The sequence below is a fragment of the Diuraphis noxia genome, unplaced genomic scaffold, assembly GCF_037042655.1.
Source record: "Diuraphis noxia isolate RWA-SAM2 unplaced genomic scaffold, SU_Dnox_SAM2 contig0005, whole genome shotgun sequence".
Taxonomy (NCBI): Eukaryota; Metazoa; Arthropoda; class Insecta; order Hemiptera; family Aphididae; genus Diuraphis; species Diuraphis noxia.
Window position 1 is genome coordinate 29,772,031 of NW_028301715.1, and position 20,341 is coordinate 29,792,371.

At 25.8% G+C, this 20,341-nt stretch overlaps 1 protein-coding gene across 3 annotated transcripts in view; it reads right to left on the minus strand.

Moving 5' to 3' along the window:
- The window catches only part of LOC107163534 (octopamine receptor beta-2R-like), a 192,380-nt gene that overhangs the window by 168,290 nt on the left and 3,749 nt on the right, over positions 1–20,341 (minus strand). Inside the window, exon 2 of one of the 3 annotated variants that reach the window (XM_089228507.1) lies at positions 10,846–10,975. The exons of the other annotated variants lie outside the window; for them this stretch is intronic. The gene's annotated coding sequence lies outside the window, so the exon portion shown is untranslated. The remainder of the gene's footprint in view (positions 1–10,845; positions 10,976–20,341) is intronic. 3 annotated transcript variants of the gene reach the window in all.

Consider the following 20,341-nt stretch of genomic DNA (forward strand, 5'->3'; position numbering starts at 1 on the left):
AAAATAAATATACCTACCTTTATTTTATTATTTATTTTAAACAAAGATGAACACGCGTGTAGTATTTAAGTTAATTTTTTTTTTTTATTTCTATTGACTTTTTTATTATTAGAAAATATGGACTGAATCAGTAGTCTCATTATGTATCTACGTATTATGTACACATCGTATACTTATATAGAATATAGGTAATTAATTCGAGAAAAATTACACGGAAAAAATGTATTCAACCTATTGTTAACAAGTAAGTACCCAATAGGTATGTTAATACTAAAAAAAAAAAAATGTGATATAAAATATAGTGTGATACAGATCATTAAAAATTGCGTAGTGCTATTCGATTTTCTATACTTTTATATTCATAGTTCAAAATTTTAAAATATAGTTTAGAAAATAGCTTTTACTGTGGTATATTTTATTTAAATAAAAATCTAGTTTAATAATTTATTGTATGTATAAAATAGTTTTGAAAACCTTTTCTATTTTATAAAGAGAAATGCTTGAAACAAATGACTTACCAATTGTATAGGTACTTATAATAATAATTTAAACTAATTTAATATAAGTACATAAAAACATTTCTAAACTCATTTTTATTTCATCAATATAAAGAAATAAGAATCAATACACGATTTGAATAAAAAAATATGCTCTAAAAATATGGTAATTTTATACTTAATCAAAGACCTGTTGTTTTTAAATAAATTAGTTATTTATTTTTATGTCATAATTTTACTAATAATAATAGAGATATAATCTGTAACCATTTACAACCATTTAAAATTTAAAAAAAAAATGTTTGAATTTTTTCCGCCAAAACTAAATCCATGCGTGAATCACCCTTTAACAACCTATTATATAGGGATTAAAAAATTAAGATATAAATACCTCCATGCCTGAAGGAATTTATATTGATAACATAACCTTTATTGGAAACGATCTAGTTGTGTCCGAGTCTATTTATTATATTACAAACAAATAAACATTTATTTATATGTATGTTATGTTTATACTCTATTAAGATTACAAATATCCTCACACTCGAATTTAATTATTTTAAGCACTTTGTAGCGTAGGTTTAAAATCCAGTTATATATAGTGCATATATTTAATTGTTATTTAATTGTATTTGTACAGATTCCGTACAGCGAACATTTCGTTCTCAAAACCCATCGACTCATTAAGCGTGTTTTGGTTTATCACGAAATTAATCCAAGTCATATATCGATTAATCGTGTAACAATACGACTAAGATCGTAAAACACAAAACGTCCCGGTTTTTCAACGAATGTTCGTAATTAGTTTGTGTATTTAATTTAAAAGGGTTGTGCGTAAGTACCATATATTTGAATTTGAATAAAACGTAGTACCTACATTTATTGATCCTATATATATATATATATATATATAGGGACGCGTATAATATACCAACGTTACAAATCACGGCAAGTTAAAATGGTCATAATTATTGTTGTTTTTAAATCTAAATAAAATAAGTAAATACAATAATATAGTTACCTATGTTATATGATTATATTATAATTACTATAATTGTTGTTACCGTTGTTATTGTTTTTGATGTTGTTGTTGTTGCTGTTGTTGTTGTTCGTTTGTTTGTTAATAATAATTATTTTATAGACATTTGTACACGGTAAAATGTTTTTAAACAACTCCAAAATAACTATCAATATAATTATTGTTCTTGCCTAAATTATATTATTTTGTTGACGTCAGCCTTATGTACTGTGTGGGTAGGAATGGTTAAACGGTTTGATGTGTTGATGCGGCACTATGTGGCAGTTGGGAGTGTATTTTTATTGAAAATTTCATGACGGTGCGATAGCCGAAATTATTTAATTATCCGATTATACTAAAATATTGTTAGTGATTAGTTGGTGAGTTTAGCGGCTTATAAGTGATACCTATTCGACTAAATAAAATAATTAATTTCACATTAAAATCACAATGGGACTTCTTTAAAAACGCCTGAGTTACGTTTTTTAAATATTAGATGTTATAGATGAGATAAACTGAATTTAAAATAACCACAATATTATTTGATTAACATCAATTATCACAAAGTTATAGAAATTTACTTTCAGAAAGATAGACGAGTATACATTTAGCTTAGTGAGATAGGTTAACCATCTTGAAATGTATGAAGTTGAAATAGAACTAAATATAGTAATTGATTAAATCGTATTACACCTACATTTTTTTCTTCCCAAAAAAGCCCTTTGTGCTATTTAATTTTATAAACATGATGTTACGTTCAATATAAATTTGTCAATATCAGAAGTGAGCGTTTACTACACAGATAATAGAGAAGATTATTTTTAGTCCACCGAAGAAGTGATAAGGTAGGTACGATTCCTTTCGACCGTCATCTAGCTAATATTATTGATCAGGCATCTTTCGACCCTTAAATTGTAGTAAAGACGTATTTCTTGTTTGTTGGTAGATACCGGTCCGTTTTAACCTTAACCTGGCCACGGAACCGTGTAAATGAAAATGGTTGAAATGTATTGCTATTGTTCGATGAGAATATCTACCAACTCGAGCTTTACCTCAAGTGTAAAACTGTACTCAAACCACTATATATAGACCGATAACCGTGACTAGGAGAGACGTACTCGCGTACTTATTTAAAAACCACCACCGGAGGGTTGTGTCGGACGACGTTGGTATGAACATTTTATTCATTTTATATTCCAGTTGGATCTCAATCGTCGGCTGTCCGTTATCTATGACGACAAACCCTAAGTAGGTATAGTTCTATTTATTTTAATATTATTGTAACAAAAACAACAACAATAATGGCAATAACAATACACGAAACGCTAATCTACATGACTCCTATAGTTTGGGTTATGTTTATTCGAAAACTGCAGTGTTTAAAAACTACCTATATTTTTAAAATATACTGGTTTTAGCTGATTAAAAGTATATGATATATATTTAATTTATATGCGTATAAAAAATTATCTTTTTGTACAATTGCACCTAATGGATAAAGCCAACGCCTTTTATGCCGGACTGTTCGATATCGGTGTAAGCCATTCCTTTGATTCAGTGCTGGAATAAAAATAATCATAAAAAACGGAATAAGATGGAAGACAAGAATCGGATTTTGAGACGTATATGACGTAAACTGTTCCAGATCCGAAGTGAAAATGTCGACCAGAATTATATTGCGTCAGGCGGACAAAACAAAGATAAGACGACCTAGTTTTCATAGAATACTATTTTAAGATGCGATACGTATTTCCGCATTTGAGTGCACGCAAACGTAACAGTAGCGTCGCACTGCATTATCCGGATCAAAGATAGAATGGTTTAGAGAAGACGTTTGCGTTTGCAATAATGTTTACGTGTTTCAGAGTGGTTTGTCGCAGGCACCTTGGATATTTTAATTATATATACATATACTCGTATATATATATATATATATATATACAGGGTGATTCTTTTATCAAACAACACTTGTATTATGTTTGTGTGTAAATACCACCTAACATACACCTATAACACACAAACACCACCCAAAACCACCCAACTTTGGGAGGCTATATCTTGTAAACGGATTGACGAAAAATGAAAATTTAAACGTGAAAATTCATTGAAAAAATTGCCTTTTTAGTTTATCAAATTTTAAGTATAGGTTGTCATTTGAAAATCAAAAGTTGATAATGGTTAACCTGATAAATATAAGGGTAAAAATATTTAAAAAATATATAGTTCTAGAGCAAGATGGTTCCAAAATTTTGAAAAAAAAAAATTTGAAAAAATTCAATAGTTTTTGAAATGAGTGTTGTTTGATAAAAGAATCACCCTGTATATATATAAATGAAGATTTACATACTGTATCTATTTTTGAAGACAAGTATGTGTTCGCTTCTCCCCACCAAAATTTACTTGATAATTCTCTCATTCCGATCTACGAGTATGATTGTTCATGTTGGTTAACTCGAAATCATTTTTATTATTGTAGGTCTAGAATCAAAACGAGTTTACGTAAACAATAAGGATTATGACCTAGTATTAAATTAAAAACTTATAAAAATTTAAATTATCATTATTACTCACTAGTGGACCTTTACTTATGTCTTCTGGAGCATATTATTATACTGTAATATAACGTAAAAAAATATGTATTTCTTGTTGTTATAATAAAAATCAGAATATTATCATAATCATACTATTATCCAGGGTGGTTCATACTATACATAATGTACTTGAACTTGATAGCGAATCAATTGTATGTCGCATTATGCTCGACTATATTATTATACACTATACGTGTTTAGAGTAGCGTTATTTAAGTAGAATTAACTGAACAAATACAGGCGTTTCCTAGTCTCGGCACTTCACGATGTTGTTTTGACAATAGAGTATAGATATATCCAAAACATAACCGGTAAATGCTTTGATCTAATTAATTTAAGAATGGTGTATTATGTGCATTGTCTGTAATGACATAGATTAAAATATATACTAGTAAATTTAAATTTAATCTATGGTAGTGGTAATAATAGTAATGCACTATCAACACATCTAAAATGCGTGCCTACGCATTGACTATCTAGATGCTCGTGTTTATTTTTACTGTAAATAATATTATCGTCTACGATTGTTCAATATAATATTACAAATTACGGATAATTTAAAACGAAAATAAAAATCATGGAACGGAATTACGGAACAACTTTAAAAAGTTTACAGAAAATAATGAAAGTGTGTGGATGTTATTTTTATTCATAATTGAAAATGATTTTATTCTAAAAGATCTCTTTCAATATGAATATTTCCCTTAAAATAAAATAGTTTATTTACAATTTTGATTGTACATTTTATATAGACAAATAGCAGCTTATTCATTTTTGGCTAGTTGATTTTCATACAATGAAGGCAAAAAAGACTTTCAATTGAGTCAGTTAAAAATTTTTTAATAAACGACAACGTTTACTCTGAATAGATCATTATTTTATTGGATGTTATGTAATGTATTGTAGAGTGGACAATTTTTGTTAAATCCACCACAGCGTGTTAAACCAAAGAAATTCAAATTACAGACAGGTGCGTAAAAATTCAGGGAACGCTGTAATGGATGATATGTCTAAATGCTATTTATGACTTATGTATTATATTGCTATGTGTTCGATGGCTTCTTGATTGATTGACGAACGTAGAATACGATAGTAAAAGTGTTAATGGTTTAATATGGACTTTATTCAAATGGTCCATTATAATAATAATAATATGTATATGATTCCGACTAGTGTCGGGTTTAATGTATTGCCGTAAATATTCGTTATTGAAATAGTTTTATACCCTCTGCCAAAGTTATGTCAGTTGAATTGAATAATAATTGATGGTATAAATAATAATAATATGTATTATTATGTATTATAAGGATTCTAAACGTTTATTCATCTTCGGAATTGACAGATTGGTCGTAATGTACGGTATCTACACATAATATTTAGTATATCTAAGATATTACACTCATTAATTATTTGAATATTTTTAATAGTTTTTATAAGTTGCTTATTAATATTATTTATTTTTATACGGAAAGTGAAAAGTTAATTTCTATATAACATAATTTAATTAAAAGTGTTCGTCGTTTTTGTTTCATCGTAACTCGGTCGATACGGACACTTTTATCGGGTCACATTTACCGCATTGAATTAAAATTGTTAGTTCCATGATTGACTCTGTCGAGTCTCAAATTTGATAATAATATTATTAGTTCACTTCAAAACCTTACTAATTGCAAACGTTACTAAATTATAGGTTTCTATGAATTTTACTTTTACTTCTACTATAATTATTATAATGGTTCAAATAAATTATTTCCTAAATACTTAATTATATTCATTAAAATCTTTGATAAAGTAAAAATAATGACCATTATGTCTATGAAGATTAGTGCTTCATATTTATATCACTTAATTAATTTTGTAGTAAACTATATAGCATATACTTGATTAATCCTGACGATGTTAATTTGTAATTTATTGTTATTATTTTTATTTTGTTTAGCTACGACAATTTACTATCATTTTTTATAACACACGATACTATAATACCCATATTTCTCAAAATTGATCGTGGTTGTATAAATGATTGTTCATCCTCAAAACTCGACTGATAAATTAGGGAAACAATATATATTATATATATATATTGGTTAAAACCATGTATATCAACGTTAATTTAAATAAAACTAAAAATATAAATAATAATTAATTGATAAGTTTTACAATTAAGTTCGTAGGTAGTTAGTTGTTAAAAATTATATGATATCACTGAATTTAATACTTTGAGTAAAAAGTTAGTGTTTAATAATTTATTTTATTTTGATGTATGTAACTTAATATATTGTTATCAGTAGTTTAAAAATATTAATAATTTTAAGTGCGAGTTTTTTGGTTTTGTGACTAATGATTGGAGCTATTATTACTCTAATGATTTATTAATTATAAAATATAAGATTGAATTATTTTAAGTATTGAGTTGAAAAATTATTCTGAGTATATAATATGTTTTATGATGTGGTTGTTTCTGACATCACGTATTGATATTATTATTAGAATATCAATATAAATAAAACAAAGAAGTTAAAAACAAATAATGAGAACAATATTACAATAGATATGTTAATTTTAATTCATATACAACCTACTTGAAATATAAATTTAGAATAAAAATAAAATTTAAAAAACGAAACTAGAGTACTACCACGGGTTCTATGCTTACAATAGTTTCCGGTTAATAATATTACAGAATAAAGATACATTAAATTAAACAACGACGCTCCTCGTGCTCGTATTCTTAAGTCATGCGAACGTAGACGCATTGTTATTGCTCATTTCTTACTTTATCATAATGCATACATTCAGTATGTAAAATTATTTTCATTTTCGAATCATATTGTACTAAGTAATTTTATTTTCAGTCAAGTTTTATCCTAAAAAAAAGATAACACCTTACTGTTTTAATTACGGAACAAATTTAAAATATTCCTACAAGGTCAACTAAATCAGTCAGTTATTATGAATGCATTACAATTATTATGAAATATGATCGGGGCGAAACCTAACTTTTATGTGATCCAATTATATCGGTACAGAATAGAGGGTACCGTATAATATTATATCACATCAACGAGTATCGTATTATGTCACTATATAACATGCTTTAATAAATTAGGCATCTATGTTTCATAATATAGAAAGCAAGACATAACACATTTATTTTATTTGATCGAAATAACATAATAATAATATAATGCAAGTAAAATCCAGTGGCGTATTTATGGGGGGTGATCAAGGTGGATCCCCTTGGTCCCTTATTTGTTACTTATTTGTAATATTGTATTATCGATGGTAAGCAAACTACCCCCCCCCCCCCCATTAGAAAAATTAAATGTTTGATAATGTATATCACCCCCTTGAAAAAATCCTAAATACATAACTGGTACAATCGAATGCCTACTCGTAAAATGTTGAAGCTACGTAAAAACCAGAAGTGGCTAAGGGATTTAAATCAACCAAGTTCTGAGTCCAATTAAAGACATCAGTGAAAAATTATTTTATTTTATGAATATATTAATATGTATCACTCAATTTAAGAAATTTAATATAGTCATTAATATGTATTTAGGTATTACTATTTTTGTTGAAATCTTAGTTATTGATGCTGTATCAAAAAATATAAGTACAAATATCATACAACAAATAATTTACTGCTATAAAAAATTGTATTTTTATAATCGCTTAACCTGAGATAGCCTTTTTCATCTATTTGTTATAAATTAAACTCGGGTACGCATGGATGAACAATTACATTTAGAATGCAGAAAATACATTATAATAACATAAATTTACGTTTTACAAATTTTAGAGTGAGTTTTTAAATTATTTTCTAAATAAAATGTAATCTATACAACGTAAAATAAACGTAATATTGGAACTAGTATTTACTATACTTGTGCTATTTTTTACAAACTATTAAAACGTTAATAGAACACAAAGTTAGATAATTCAAAAACTAGGTTTTCTACAAATTTTGATACGTTGAATGTTTCAGAAAAGTTATCCTCTGTATGATTTCCAGTTAAAAACAGAAATTATCATTTGTAAAAACAGAATTTTGTATCTACACGAGACACTCTTTAACCTAACCTGTCTAGAAATTAAAAATATGTTCTTTAAGTATATTTAATAATTTCAAAAATCAGATTTTAATTAAATGCGTTATTGAAGAAAAGTAAGGAAAGATTATGCTTGTAGGTAATCACCCTGTATATATATATATACATTATAATTACAACTAAAACGTTTGATTGAGGATTTAAAGACGTTTATCAGAAAAACTGTAGATTTATAATTTGTTATATAAGTATATTAGCTGAATATTGCTCATCGTTGCCGGCTTTATTAATTTTTGTTACCTATCTGGTAAGATTAAATATTATCTAGCTAAATTAAATTTAAATAAGATTGTTTAAAAAAATATGTCTTATTACATTAATTGTTTATTTAACTGATTTTTATCGTTAATATAATATTTCTCTATAATCTACATTAGCTGTAATTCCTGTTGGTGCCCAAAATAACAAAACTCGTGGGCGTACTGACTCTGGAACATGTCATATACAATTGGCCATGTGAAAAACAATCTTATCTTATATCGATATATCGAATTTAAAGATTTGCCTTTGTGATATGTTTATTGTCATGGAAAAACATACTTTTACAGGAAACTGCATCCTCTTGAATTGGAAAGGATAATCTGATGGTATCATTGGTATGTGAGGAATAAGAACTGATTCATCTTTTGCAGATCCAGTCATAATAATATCTTCAATCAAATTTTTCTGTAGACCAATAATCCGTAGGCGTGTCCCATTGCACAATTTTGGTGGTCTAAGATTTCTGAGAATAATTATAGGACAACCAATTTTTAATATTAATAAATGTAGTGGAAATCCAGGAGGATTGAGTGAATTGAGAAATTCAACTGGATAATTAACTGAATCATCTACTTCCAGTACTGAATTCACTGATCTATATTCCATATTTTTTGCTTTGAAAGAGTCCAATAATATTTTGTTTATGTCTCCTGCTGTATCATTTTTTCATGTCAATATGGCCCTCTCACATAACCAGTCCATTGATTTATACTTAAAACGATGCCTGCATATATTTTGTCTGTGAGTCCCTTTATAGTTTTTACAACAGTTCATAGTGCCAATGTAATTTTTATATTCAATTGTAGGATCATATGCAAGAGCAGTTAGTTTAATAATTTTTCATTTGCGCAATGGATTTTCAGACCGAAAAATGGTTTTCTCGTCTTTTTTTTAACTTCCTGGACTTGATTGCTTCGAGGTCTATCTGTACATCTAGCACGACAACGCTTCTTACTTTTATTAATTAAATTGTCTGTGACACTAATATTATTACAAATAGGCAAATCGCTCTCTGGAGTAAAAATTAAATTTTCTGTAAAATTAGGAATATTAGAAATAGATAAATAAACATCAAAATGCTCACTATTAATATTTTTTAATAGACGCAATATTTTTACTGAGAATGTATCTACACCAAATTTGGCATAAAGATTATTATTACAATACATTTTAAATACATATGGGAAAATATTGCCAGCTGCAAACAATTCGCAGTAACCACCATAGAGAGTAGGATTTTCCATATCACGAACATAATCCTAAAATAACATAAAAAACATAATATGAATTGTAAGATATATTAAAAAGGTATTCTAATTATCAGGGACATACGCAACAATTGTATTTTGGATCTCCTGGCATCTTTCTAAAGTCTTATATAAATGAAAAAGGCAGACACCATCACCGATATCATCATCTATCATAGTTTTTGTATAACTATTTTTTGTGTCTGTCATTTTAGTTTTAAAAAGAACATTTTCTCTTTATAGGACTATTTATAAATTTATGATGATATTTCTTATGTACAAGAATTCCAAAAAAGTATACACATTAATTAGTATAGTGTGCAGTTCAATAATTATTTCTTTTAGTTTAAAATAAAAAAAAAAAAAAAAAAAAAAATGGTAATTTAGAAGGTTCTTACTATTCTTAATTATGTAGTTACTTTCAATTTTAGCTGATCGCATTAAACTATTTAACGATTAATGTTTTGGCTGAATGTGATAATAGAATACTTTTTCTAGTTTTAAAGTGATCCAGTTTCAGTGGAGGTATGTAATCGTCACTAACTATCTCAAATTATCCATGGATATTAACAATACAAGGTGATCAGCAAAACAACACATTAGAAACTATTTGACAGATTGTTGTTAATAAAATAAATTCGATGTTTATGTCAGATAATGATGAAACTACATACGGGTATTTGGTAAAATATCGACGCTAGTGTGCTTGTGTAATAATTTAGATCATGTTTGAACTGTAAATATTAATCTACTAGTATAAAAACTATTGCACCATAATTGGGTAATTTTCGGCTGAATTAATAACAAAAATGTTATAGTGATCGTATTACTTTAGTTCAATTAAATACAAAATATGGTTACATAATTTTAGTTGGACATCAAATTGCCAAATTATGTGCAATACATACCTCTAACTTAGACATATAGTTTTACACTCAAATTTTTATACGGACCTCATTGTTGTATGATTTTAGATTTGTAGTCAAAATAGAGGAGTTAATATACTGTAGTACTGTTATTATAAGTTGTTTCAAAATGAAACATTACCTATAAGGTAAAATCGCATTCCATATTTTTTTAATGAAATCGGTATAAAAGTATATTGAAGGTTATACATACTTGCATAATTTAACTGAAACAATATTTTAGCTCGTAAATTGAATGGAAAACAGACGTTGAATCATGAGATTTTCTTCGTTTTTGATGATAAATAAATAATTATTTATTAATCTTTAAATGGCAGCAAACACTTAAAAATAAATAAATTATTTAATTATTTCTGTATAAACTGTAATAGTATTGTGGAGTAGAGGAGAACCATTTTGTTTATATTTCTCAGGTCAAAGTGGACCTCTTAATTTGATTAAGCAATTAGAATGAAAGCAGTGAGTAACAATGCGGCAGTTTTGTTTGAAATTGATTTCATAAAAGTATAATAATAGGTGTCTCAAGAAAAAGCAATATACCAAAATAATAATGATAGTATTTAAAACTGATCCATACCTTTTAGATTCTGAGCGGAGCGAGGAATGTATTGTTTTTACAATGATGTTTATTCCTTATTTTTTTTTATTTTGTAAACACTTTTTCTCCCTCTAAATTTGCTCATAAGTATCAAGTGTAGCATTTTTTCTGAAAGGTCGTGTTTTTGAACTGGTACTTTAAAAATGTCAATTTTTTGATTTTTGAAACGGTACTCAAAATTAAAGCGGTTAAAGGAGAAAAAACGTACGATTTCACAATTTTATAATATTAAATAATTACGGACGACGTTTTCTACCAGAAATATTGCATCAAATGAAAAATGACAAGAGATCTTTTTTGTTGTATTTTAGATTTTGTATCATACGGTTTAAAGTTTGGAAAATCTTAGCAATTTTTGAGCTATTTATAGACATTTTAATTTTAGTAGTTTTTTTGTTGTAATTCGGTTAAAAACATTCGTAAAAACTTGAAATTTGGGTGGTTGATTTATATTAGCCTTATATAAACATGGTACATTTTTCAAACATTTGAGTGACTTTTGAGCTTTTTCTATTTTTTTAATTTTTATGATATTTTTTTAATTATAAATTAGATATAATATAAATTACCTATTTATATAAATCATTCTTAAGCTGTTCTTATAACGCTTTGTTTATCACCATAGAAATGAATAAAATTAAATAAAAAAGATTCCCTCGTCCGCTCAGAATCGTTTTTTAACAAATGTGATCATTGCATTCAAATCGAATACAGTAATATTACACTATTCTGTCTGAGGACCGAAGGGACGATGGATAAACATCCACCACCGAAATGCTGACCTACTTTTTTAAACACTATTAAATAAGGAAAAAATTATTCATATTATGTTTCGAATGATAATTATCAATATCAAACATAATCATATTTTAAATTTAAAATAGAATTTGATTGTTCCTCAAACAATCATGAAAATTTAATTATTTTAGTGATAGACATCATCAGTAAAATGTTATACTATTTTTAATAGTTTAATATATTCGTTGAATACAATAATAAATCGGTTTGCTTTATTCAATATCGATGTAATAGGTGTTAATAAATATAATGTATAAACTTAATAAGTATTCTTGATATAATATAATAAATTACTTGTTGTATTTTTAAATTAAAACGTATTATAACAATAATTCTTACGTGTTGTTTTTATATTTATGAACTTTTATGAACAAGAACGTAATTTTTAAGAACGAAACCACCACCCCTTCCAAAACAGTTTTCCAATTAAATAACTGATATAAAGTTCATGACGCAGTAAAGTCTACTAATATCATTATTGAAAATAATCAAAGGAAATAAAAATGTAAAAAGTATTTAATTCACTTATACATTTTATAAACTAACCAGAATTATGTACGTATAAGTATATTATGTCTACCCAATGTACTCTAAAAGTTAATATGATATAGTTCTCGAATATTGTCAAAGACATTTTTTTACGATATTCATAATTTATATTGACTCATTAGTTATTGAAGAAAATTAATTGAAAATACAAATATTTATATTTAAATTAATAAACCAAACCTAAAAAACTATAAACGTTAAAAAATTAATTTATTTATTGCTTGTTTTTGTGTGAATATTTGTATGCTATATTTCTATAGTAACTATTAGCTAATTTTAATCTATAAATGTTGTTAAATTAAACAACTAATTTGTTTCAATAAATAGATAAGCTAATTAAATTAAAATATGAATTAAAAATCTCTATTAGTTTTTAATATTATTCAGATGATTTATCAGTATTAATCATCACAAATTATTTATCAGAAAGCCTTACGCCGGTAGTCAAACTTTTGTAATACTAATAAATACTATACTACGTTTTAAGTTACAAATATATCCTAAGGAGCTTGTAGGTACTAACATTATTTAATATTGTCGTTCAATTCATCGATTCATATGTGTACTACTAAATGAATTTGAAAGAACCAAAAAACAAATAGTAATATACAACCATGTAGTTTCACATTCATCTGATAACAAGCTTAAATAAATACCCTTTTCATTCATATCTATTTAATGAGATTTTTAAATCTTTAAATTCGTCAGAATGGCACAGCTAAATGAAAATCTTGTATCCTTCATTCCAATCATAAAACCATTTTTATACAATACATTAAATACATTTATAAATTGTATATAAAGATATGACATATAGGTAATATGGATGTCATCAGCTATAAACAGATAACTATTATGATGATATATTATATATAGTGTATTGAAAAAAAAATTGTAGGCAGTTATAGGTACTACTTACTTATACCTATATATAAATCAATGAATATTATCGTAAATTATAATGTTGAGTTATAAGTTAGTGTAATTTAGTATATATTTTAATGTTTACTAACCGCAATAATTTTATTGTTCAATATATTTTGAATGTGTAAATGTCACTATTCAATTGCATTTAAATCAAATGTTAAAATTTTTTGTTAATTGTAATATTTTCAATACATATAAATAAATCAGAACCATTACTATGTCATTGTATTCAAGATTTTCTTTTTTTTTTAAATTGATATAATTTTATGATCGTCGTGTATTACTATTCAAGGTGGCTTGAAATTCTTAAACCCAAATAAAAGTCTAGTATTGTAGTTATTAGTGAATTAATGTACAGGATGTAACAGAAAGATATGACAGATTTGTGTAAGGTTTACATGTAAATCTGTCATATCTTTCTGTTATACCCTGTATATATATATATATATGTAGGTTTTGGGTACCTGAAATAATTAAAGCTGATAAAAATCCTTGTGGTAGTCTTGAATTTAAAAAAATTGGTTCTACTGAGGTTTTACTATCATAAATTCAAGTCTAAATTTCCTAAAAGTAACAGGTTAGCTGAAAAAGCAGTTGGTATAGATACATTTTTTTAGTTACTGTATGTATTATAATAAATATTCTTAATAAAAATATTCCACGGGGCATTAAAATATTTTTGTTATTTATTATTAAAAAATAATTGTAATTTAGGAAGAGAATCTTCGTGAGCGATGGCAAAGAACGTTCATTTTTGAGGTGAAAATTCCTTGGAGAGAAAAGGCCAGCATTTTATTATGTAAAAATTATTGTATTTATTTATGTTTACAAAAAAGTCAATACTTCACAAAAATTAAGAAATAAACAATAATCTATTTTATAAGGGTCTGTAAACATGATCTAGGCTTATAAAAAAAGAGCTTTATCGATCAGATCACACCTCTTTATCAATAAACAGGTTACACTGTTATTTCTATACATATTCATATTACATACTATTAAAAAACTAATGGTTTAATTGAGTCCACAATTATTTGTGATTCTAACAAATTTTCATTCGTAGATAATGTAGAAATATATGGTTGAATGTTGTCAATCAGGAAAAAAAATAAAACGGTGATTGAGCTTAATTATTCTGATCAGCTATTAATAATTTATATTTGTATGCAATTATGATTAATAGTTTAACCTTTGATAAATAATTATATTTGTAAACTACGTTTTCACATTAAAATTAGTTAAGCTAAATTTTTATACTTAGTGTTACTGAAAACAACTGAGAATATAATTTTACATTTGAACTGCCAAAGTAACAGCTAGATACCTATTATTTAAAAAAAAATATTTTATAGTTAAATCCAAAACAATTTTGAAAAGAAAACGACAGTCTTCGAAAAAATAAAACAGAAATCGTTGTAAAATCAATATAAAATGCATCTCTGAGTTTGGAATCTAAAAAATGTCAAACCTGTCTAACTTTTTTATTTTTTTATTTTACTTTATTAATATTTTCTAAATAATAGCATATTATAATATGGTTATACTCGTAGTTTAAATCAAACTAAAAAATGTTTTGGAATTTTCTCAGCACGCACACCACATTTTCGCACAAGCATGTGAATGTTTTGTCCACAAAATTGAAGCATTGGTCTCCAAAATTTGAAAAATATAAAATTTGTAAAATTGTCATATCGTAGTTTTGAGAAGTCATTAATATAAAATATATTCATAAAAGTGCATTAATCAATCATAACTGTCAAACGAAATTCGTAATTATTTTTAAACTTCAAATATTATGGTAAATCTAGAATATATATTTTTGTTAAGTCGGGTTAGTATAAAAAAGTAACGAAATTATTATATAATTGGATTATAACTTCAACGAAATTATATAGATATCTAAAAATCAATACAGGATAGGTATTTATTTCAGCATAGGTATTTAGGATTTTATTATTCACTTATACGAAGTTATGTATAATTAAACAATTATTTATACTACATATAAGGAATCAAGTTATTAAAGATAAACTTTTCAAAAGTTTATCGTAAAAAAAATATTATTATCAATTTATTATATGCTTTTACCTTCGTTCCACAGATCATGATGTTATAGACAATTTCTATTAAGATTTGAGAACTTAATTCTAATATAGATAAATATTATTTTGTTCTACAAATAATTATTTACAACTTATGTATACATAATTGCAAAACAAAAATATTAAACTGTAGTATTTTGTAAATTATATTTTTGTCTCAAGCAATGACTCCAAAAAGAGATGTTGAAAATTATTAAACACAATAAACTCACTCTGTACTATAGCATCAACAACGTCTCGAGTGAATCTCGTCATGAAGTAGGTCTCTTTAACGACGAGTGTAATGGATGCATTAAATTTGAATACTATAATAAATCATTATTTAAAAAAAACGATTCTTTGTGATGATATTTGTGTCAACCTCATTTCCAAGAATATATTTTTATAATTTTGCATTTAGTAATTTATTTTTTCTTAATATGGTAGTAAGTTTAGAAATATTTTACCAAACATTAAGTAAGCTAGAACTAAATAAATGTCCGTCAAAGAATTTGAAATTTAACAATGAAAATAATACAATGTAGCAATATATGATACTTTATTCTACTCGAAATGTAAACGAGAAAATTGAAGTAGGTACTTGATGACTATTTTAAAACTATAATTAAAGACCATACTACTGAAAGATACAAAAACAGGAATGTTTGAGCAGTTTATTAAATTAGAACTCTCAGCTTATGTACACATATTTTGTGTACAAAATCTGTACGAAAATAATCTATTCTGAATAAAATGAAAAGTGAAAGATTATTATAATGAATAAGTAGCATCTAACGCAAAGATAAAAAGAGGCACGTGATAAGAGTGACTTTATCACAAATTCTATTCATCTACTTTATCGAAATAAATAATATATATATATATATTATATTTTATATAGAAATTATAAATAATAGGTAAACCCTTTCTTGTTGCTTTAATTTGTAGACAAATTTATAGGCATAAATTACCCATAACACAAAAAAAGGCAAGGACAAAAATGCAGAACTAATATTATCTATATTACTATATAATATGCTAGATTAAGTTTTTAATTTTTATATCTAAAAAGCAAGATCATGTCAGATGGTAAGAATGTCAACGAAATCAAATTATAAATATGATTGGTAAGGGTAACTTTCAATAATTAAGTGATACTATTAAAGTCAAGGATATTAAACCTGTACAATGAGATGAGATTGATCATGACATAAATTTGAGAACCATACAATGCAACTGGTAAAACTTTGTTCATAAACGAAACTGAAATGAAAGTATAAAATGTGGTGTTGGCATGAAAAATATGAGCTGGAAAAGGGAAATTCCAACAAAAATATATTCGAATAGTCGGTGAGGAACTTTCTTTGATGGATTTTATTAAGATGAGAAAAAAAGTTGCCGGATGTGCATTTAGATACCTACAGCAGAACTACATATTAAACAATAAAAGGCATGGTAGAAAGGGAAGGGCTACTACGAAATTTCAACTCTAGCAAAAGCAAGTTACCGTTTATACTTTATAATGAAGAAGAGGTTTAAACCAACCTATGGTTGAACTAATTGTTCGTATATCATACTAGCTATATTATTTTATGATTATAATATTCAAATATTAATATAATTCCGTAACATTTATTATATTGTTAATATATAATTGTGCTAATACCAACACCTCCTGTCAGTAGAATGATGTTAGTTATAAGTTATAACTTATAACTCATGCTTTAAAAACCACAATAATTATTGTTTTATATTATATTTTAATGTAAGATCTCGCGAAAAAAATATTTATAGCTTAAATATAAAAGGTCTATATTAAAATTTAAAATTAAAAATCAATTTAACTATAAATATGTATCCATCTTATTTTTATTGGACAAAAGTGTCTACAATTTATTCACCTAAACAAACATTGTTTGTGCGATTAATAAAAATGTTCTATTACGTTAGAATACGTAAACAAAAAAATTACACAAAAATATTAAAAATTAATTTTAAATACATGATTGATAAATGTATGTACATTTTTCTTGTTTCAACTAATAATATTCATTTATTATCATTGGGTACTTACTGATTTATTTGAAATCGTATTTTAGGATACTGAGTAGAGCGGTAATATTAATATTTGTTTTTGTTGTAAAGAAAAATTAACTTATCGTAAAGATTTTTTTTAGTATTACCTAATAATTTAATATGTGGCATTATAGGCTTATTTAGACTAATAATCTTAAGCCATTATTACGAACTTATAATATAATTAACAACTTATTGAGTTATATTTTGAAATTAGTAACAATAATGTAATATGATATAATATCATAACATTTTTTGTATATCATTATTTATAATGTAATAATAATATGTTTGATATTTTTCTAGACATAATCTACATACCGTATTACCTACTAGAAATCAATTATTAGTAGTAATATAATTAATAAAATACCTATACAACTCTCTTAGAAATAGAAACAAAACAAACTTTTTCCATTTTTGAAGCAGAAGTACGAATTCATTTTTCGTATGAACACACATTAGATTTTTCCTGCTTGCTCAAAAACGAAATCAATAACGAAATAATTTATATGACAGAGCGACTTCATCTGTTAAAAAAAATATATATGTAGGTATATATTTTGTCATCTATGTGTACTTAGTTTTATTTACTATGATTTAATAATATAGTTTTAGAATAACATGATCATATTTTGTTTATATGTAATTGAAAAATGATATTAACACATTCAAAGATTTTGAATGATAACATAATTGAGATTAGTAAACATAATAATGATAACACTAACTTATCACTTATCACATCTCCCCCTTTCTATTTTTTTTTACAACAAAATAATATACTTAACTTTACATAATAATGATAACATTTCTGATCTTGTAAAACTAATTTATAAGGTTCTAATATTTTCATAACTATTTTGGTTTTATTTAATTCTTTAGCAATTTTATGGTAATTTCACCAACTTTTTTGCAATGCCTATCAGCTTTTAGTTTTATAAAAAAAAATTAATTCTCAACAGCCTACAATGTTCTGGTTTCATTTATTTTTTAATTATTGATTTTTCTTGTAAATTTTTTATAAACTTATTTTGTATATGAACTTTTTAACGCTCCTCAAAACAACTGATACTTTTATTTTCTGTCATAATATACCTAACTCTTGTTTAATTTTTGAGATAATCATTTTCTGAACACAGTTTTTACAACGGACTTAAATAGCTCTTTTCTGTGTAATTTTAGATCATAAATCTCTACTCTGCATGAATTGTGCTGGTGTTCACTTGCAAGCTTGTATTAGGTGTATAGTCTAGTAAATTAAGTTCTAAATCATGTTTTTCATGTACCTGCGTTTGCTTTTATTATTGTATATTATAGAAGATGAACATTGAATACCTACTCATCTGAACTAAGACGAATTGAAAGAAAGCAGCTCATGTCTGCACAATTTGGTGGTGTTTTAAACCATTTACAAATCATGACATACGTAAAAAGATTTTAATCACAGATTATTTAAACCCAAACTTGCTTAGATTTTTTACCATGATTTTCTTTATCACCCTCAATCTTGAAGCCCATTTTCTTTATAAAACATGAAAACATGAAAACATGATAACCTACAAAAAAAACCATCTTTCTCTCACTCTCTCTCACACACATACACACAAACACACTCACGCGCACGTACGTACGTAAAAATATAATATGAAAATGAATGGTAAATTTTAATTTTAATACTGAACTGTTATGATAATTTAGATTTGAAAAATATGTTATTATGTTCTAAAAACAAATTGATATTTTCAATTTTCAAATTTACATTTTAATAATAAGTTCACTATATTGTTCGTTTACATGGTATAATTGTATTGAATTCAAAGTCCCCATTTTAAGGTAGGTTATACACCTGCACCTAACAGTATAATTTCCTATTCATAAAATACATAATATTACGAAATTATAAATTTGATTCATATTTAAACATTATTGCTGTACTATTGAGCCATGGAGGGGGCATCTGATCTAACTATGAAAAAACTTTTATTTTCTTTCAAAAACATGAAATTCTATAACGGAAATTAATCGTATAGCTTGGTTTTATGTATAGGTAAATTCTATTTTGACAAATATTCATGTCTGAATTTTTTTTTTTAAATAATTTCCGGTACTTTTAATAAAATTGAGTTTATCATCGTTTTATAAGTGGATGTTGTATATGTATATCATGATATGTTTAACGTAATATTATGTATAACTTTACTCGACATCACCTTTAGTATGTTATAATATTTAAATAGCTTGTCAATATTAAAATCATAACTCGGTTTGGAGCATGTACACATAAACTCAGAGAAACATTCACAAATATATGCATCAGCAATATAACATATATTATTATGAATTACTGGAATCGGTACTATGTTAGAACAGTTTTATGCGTAGTTTGTATAGCTTTCAGTGTTTATTACGTACGAACAGTAAAATGTCGGAACGAACATTATTTTAATGATGTATACTAAGACTTGTCATTTTAACTGTTTGGAGTTTAATGTAAACCATAAAAACAAGAATATCAACTACCTATCCATTCAATAGAGACCCTTTAGCTTCACCTATACTTATTATTTTTTTGTGACATTATTTTATGTATTTTGTATTCACCAATCATGGTTTTAAGTGTTTAAGCTATTTGATTGATACCTAGTATGTTTTCGATA